Consider the following 6,000-nt stretch of genomic DNA (forward strand, 5'->3'; position numbering starts at 1 on the left):
AAATGAGGGAGGGAAGGGAAATACAACAAAAGCATACAGATACATCTCGATACACAATTGAGTATATTAACCTCTTAAGGACTCAGGGCGTACCTGAGCCAGGTCCCAGTGTGAAAAACGGGGTCACGCCGTGACCCCGCATCACACCAGGTCGGTCCCGGCTGCTAACGATAGCCGGGACGCTGGGCTAACAGCGCGCAGCACCGATTGTTGTGCCGCGCGCTGTTAACCCTTCAGACGCGGCGATCAATGTTGATCGCCGCGTCTGAAAACTAAAGTAAACGCTTCCCGGCAGCCCAGTCGGGCTGATCGGGACATTGCGATAAAATCGCGATGTTCCAATCAGCTGGGATGCAGGCAGAGGTCTCCTTACCTGCTCTGCGGCGTCCGATCGGGGTTTGATTGCTCCGAGCCTGAGCTACAGGCTTGAGCAATCGAGTCCCTATCTCGCTGATCCATGCAAAGCTATGGCTTTGCAGGGATCAGCATAAGAGATCAGTGTGTGCAGTGCTATAGCTTCCTACTGCAAAAAAAAAAAAGTGAAAAAAAGGTCATTTAACCCCTACCCTAATAAAAGTTTGAATCACCCCCCTTTTCCCATAAAAAAAAAAAACTGTGTAAATAAAAATAAAAATTAACATATGTGGTAACGCCACATGCATAAATGTCCGAACTTTAAAATTATATCATTAATTAAACCGCACGGTCAATGGCGTACGCGCCAAAAAATTCCAAATTCCAAAATAGCGTATTTTTGGTCACTTTTTATATAATAAAAAAATGAATAAAAAGCGATCAAAAAGTCCGATCAATACAAAAATGGAACCGATAAAAACTTCAGAACACGTCGCAAAAAATTAGCTCTCATACCAGCCTGTACGCGTAAAAATAAAAAAGTTATAGGGGTCAGAAGATGACAATTTTAAACGTATACATTTTCCTGCATGTAGTTATGATTTTTTTCAGAAGTACGACAAAATCAAACCTATATAAGTAGGGTATCATTTTAATCGTATGGACCTACAGAATAAAGATAAGGTGTAATTTTGACCAAAAAATGCACTGCGTAGAAACGGAAGCCCCCAAAAATTGCTAAATGAAATTTTTTCTTCAATTTTGTCGCACAATGATTTTTTTCCGTTTCGCAGTGGATTTTTTGGTAAAATGACTAATGTCACTGCAAATTAGAATTGGTGGTGCAAAAAATAAGCCATCATATGGAATTTAAGGTGCAAAATTGAAAGAGTTATGATTTTTAGAAGGTGATGAGAAAAAAATGGAGATGCAAAAATGGAAAAACACTGAGTCGTTAAGGGGTTAAAAGTCATACAAAAAAAGTCATACACAACAAGGACAGGCTCAGAGGGGATACCTGGAGAGGGGGAAGATTAGAGAAATTCAGTCTTGTACCATAGCCTTTGAGCCTAACCAGATTTGGACAAATTCCACCCAGGGGTGCCAAATTTTGTAATCTTTCCCTGATCGATTTGAAGAAGCTGAATGGTACCAATCTCACACAGCCAATCAGAAATAGATGGAGGAGGGGGAGACTTTCATAGACTAGGTATACCCATTCTAGCTGGCTGAAGGAAATATATCGATATCAGGAATTCTAAACAATTTTATCACCTTCAGGCAGAATAGACAGGAGCAAAGGGGTGGGACTATGGTCAAATTTATGGGCGGTCACTTTGTGGGTAATTTCAATCTCTTTAGCCCATATTTATCAAACTGTGTGAGAGAAAAAAGGGAGTGATTTCCCACAGCAACCAATCACAGCTCAGCTTTCACTTTACCAGAGCTCCTTAGCTGAGCTGTGATTGGTTGCTGTGGAAAATCACATAGTTTGATAAATGTGGGCCTTTGTTCCAAAATAAAAGAATGAGGGGACAATCCCACCAAATATGAGACATAGTACCCACTTCCTTCCTGCATCACCAGCATAGGATAGACATTTGTGGGAGCATCTTATGTAGGACTGATAGGACTTGAACCAATCGTTGTGTGGTATGGGGTGTAATGCAGGGCAGATGGAATTACCCTAGGGGCAGATGGCATTAACCCCTTGTATTCGTGATGCCAGGGCATGGATTATCCTCAATACCACCCGGAGGTATACCGTTGGATCCTGAGCTAGGCATGGGGGCAATAATGACTCAGACGCCAAGTTACGAACAATGCTAACTTTACTGAGTGACAGATGGTGCAGTCTATACAGTGTAGCCAGGCCCATGGAGGTGACCAGTGACTTTATAGACCTTAAGGGCTTGCTGGGACTTGCAGTGGTTTTGGACAATTAAGTGCAGGCCACGTTGACTTGACAATAGATGAGTGACTGACTTGTTTTGCCTGGAGACAGACTAAGCTGTGACTTTAGCTTACTTGTAGACTTGTAGATTGCGGCTGCAGACTTGACTTGAGGCCTCCTAAGACACACTCTTATGCTCAACTGCACCTCAGCAAAGACTCATGAACTAAGAGAGAGAAGAGACTCCACCCAGGGCTTTTATGGGGGAGACTCTGGTGGGGTCCCATTGGTCACTCTTAAGTCACCTGGTCACTGATACCTCCTGGGTAACAATCACATGACAACTCACATGACAACTGGTGATCACATGTTAACCTTTCTTAAAGATACAACATTCTCATATACATAACATAGGGGATAATATACAATTACAGTAGAACAGATGTAGGGGGGGGGGGGCACTGCAGGGAGGCTGCCTGACAGGGCAGCAAGGGTACGGGTAAACACCCGTACTGGGCCACCATAGTTGTATACATCAGTTAATTCTTATTAAAAGCAGTGCCTGTATCTATAATGCAGTTCTCACCATCTTATATTTTTCTTCTTTTTGGAAATTGTTTTTATAAAAATATACATATCAGCACACAAGAGTGTCATGTTACCACTGCCCATAGAAATCTATGAAGAAAAAGGGAAGGAGTAGAAGATGATGGAGAGAGACAGAAGCAGAAATATAGACAAAGAGACAGTAAGTGGAATATTTTCTTAACTAACAATGAAATAAAACAATGACAGTACTTTGAATATATTCTATACTGTATAAGTGTGATATTATAATTCCCAGAACTAAGTTTATTACATAAATACAGGAATAGCCAAATAGACAGTACCAGAACCAAGATCATTAAAGGGGTTATCCAGGATTAGAAAAACATAGCTGATTTCTTCCAAAAACAGCATCACATCGGTCTCCAGATTGTCATACAACATATAACCTGGGTCCAGTGGGGTGTTGTTTTTGGAAGAACTTAGCTCTCTTTTTCTCTTCCTGAATTAAGTTCAGTAACTAATAACAGTAGAGATACAAACTCAATGGAGAGATAAATAAGTCAGGTGTATTCTTGCTATATAAGTCTGTACAATGTACATTTGCAGCCCCCAGTATGACCTAAACAATGGTAAAGATTTGTTTGGAAATCATATTTACCAAATGACCCCATCCATTGTCTTACTACAGACCGTACAAGTGATTATATTTTCGATATGACACGGTAACAGGTAAATTACCATTGACATTCAGTGACTCACAGGTGATGTCTTTTGTACATCATTCAGTGTCCTAATTCTTTTCTACTAATAAAAATTGTTTATAAACCTACATTGTGTTCCGTTAATGCAAAAGTACCCAAAAGTACAAAAGTTCTGCCTGACAAATGTGCCTCCTAAGTACAATACACCACACACAATGTGCCCTGAATATAATAGTGTCATCAACTGTGTCCCTAAATATTACAGTGCCCTGCAAGATGTCCTGAAAAATGTGCCTCCCCAAAAAACACAATTATGCTATCCCCTGAACAATTTGTCATTGAAGGCCTCTTTAATATAAAGCCCATGTACAGTACCTGTGCATAGTACCCTCTTTATACTGCCTCACATAGCACCCCTGCATTTTGCCCCTTTATAGCGCCCTCTGTATATTATTCCTTTAGGGTACGTTCACACATACAGTATCCTACACAGATTTGATGCGCAGGATTTGTAACTGCAGATTAGAAGCTGTGCTCAGTCATTTAGTTTACATTGAAGTCTGCAGCATCAAATCCTGTGCATCAAATCTGGGTACGTGTGATTGTACCATTAAAGTTTCCCTTTATAATGCCACTTAAAATGGCCCTGCCTAATGCCCTGAATAGTGTCCCCCACAAAACTAAAAAGAAATACTCCCTTCTCTGTTTCTATTTCGCTATCCAGGAATGCAAACCAGTTCTGACCTATAATGTCCAGGCCTGATCAATCACAAATCTACAATATATTGAACATTTTGCAGCTGCACCTTTGCAGGTAAGATTCACAGCTGTACTGACCCAAGTGGATTCAGCAGCAGCTACATCAAAGAATCTATCATCTTTTTTACTCACTGAAGTGCTGCCCCCCTCAACACTGCTTCCCTAGGCACAGACCAATGGGTGCCAAATGACAAATACAGCCCTGTTTTTTTCCATTAAAAGATTATTTGAGACCAAGTAGTAAACAAAACAGAACAAACAAAGAGCTGCCTCGTGTAAAGCATAATGGATTTTAAAATCCCATGTTGTCATGGTATAAATATATGAAGACGTACTATTTACATAGGTGTTAGGATGAATATTGCCTGAAAATGTCAGACCCTTAAGCTGTTCACCACTTTTATTAAGCATTTATGAGCATTATTTATAATGAAAAGGAAGAGTTCTACATCAATTCCTCTTAGACAAAGTCTTCAAGAGATAGATGGTGACCCTGCTATGCTCCACTGCAGAACAAAACAAGTGAGCGACAGAAATTACTTTAGTATATAATTATGGTTCATTGTTTTCCTTCATAAATCTTGCTAAGGGATAGTGTCATAAGAATATGACCTATTGTTAAGTTTCTATGTTTTAATCTCTAACTTTTCAATCTGGCCACTTTGCCTAATAATAAGATTATACTTCCTCTTCTAAAAATTTTTGGACTCAAGGCCCATTCGCACTATGGAATTTCCAAATAGAATTCTTCTCTGGAATTCCACTTAAAAAATATGGTGCAGCAGCCTCCCATTGTTCTCAATAGGATTTCAATGCACCATTTTCACTATTACACCGCAGAAATTCTGGGCTTCAGACTCCATCAAAGGAATAAGTATGTTCATTCTTTTGGCAGAATCCGCACTCAAATGCATTGCTGTCTATTGAGACAGCACATTTCCGACTGGTCCAAATGCTGCAACGACCCCTCCCATAGACTTGCATTGAGGGGGCATGGTGTGACATAATAACATAGTTAGTTCATAAGGTAGAAAAAAGACCAGAGTCCGTCAAGTTCAACCTATATCCCTAATGAGTCCCTACTGAGTTGATCCAGGGGAAGGCAAAACACCCTCATACTAGAAGTAAAAATTCCTTCCCGACTCCAAATATGGCAGTCAGAATAAATCCCTGGATCTACATGCTGTCCCTATAGATCATAGATCTATAATCCATAACCTGTAATGTTATTACTATCAACAATTGCATTCAGACCCCTTTTGAACTCTCTTACTGAGTTCACCATGACCACCTCCTCCTGGAGAGAGTTCCATAGTCTCACTGCTCTTACAGTAAAGAACCCCTGTCAGTGCTGGTGTAGAAACTTTCTTTCCTCTAGAAATAGAGGATGCCCCCCTTGTGATGTCATGAGGGGTGTGGCTGTGACATCATGACCCTCGCAGCGCACACCCAGCGTTCGAAACAAAATGCTCTGAACGCTGGGGCAGTGGAGTACCCCTTTAAAATTCTATAGCACATGCACCCATTGCAGGCTGACTGCAGGAGATGTCAGTGAGCATGAGGATTCAGCATTGTTTCATCTATCCAGCAATGACAGCAGTTCACAGAAGTAAAACATAGTGACATGAGATGAGCAAACTTTTCAAAAGTTCGGCTCCTCCAGTTTGTCGAACTCTGGCAAAAAGTTCTAGTCTTACCAAACTAGTTCTGATTGAACCTGTACTTTACCAATAGCCCAAAAAT

This window comes from Hyla sarda, chromosome 2 (assembly GCF_029499605.1).
Source record: "Hyla sarda isolate aHylSar1 chromosome 2, aHylSar1.hap1, whole genome shotgun sequence".
Classification (NCBI taxonomy): domain Eukaryota; kingdom Metazoa; phylum Chordata; class Amphibia; order Anura; family Hylidae; genus Hyla; species Hyla sarda.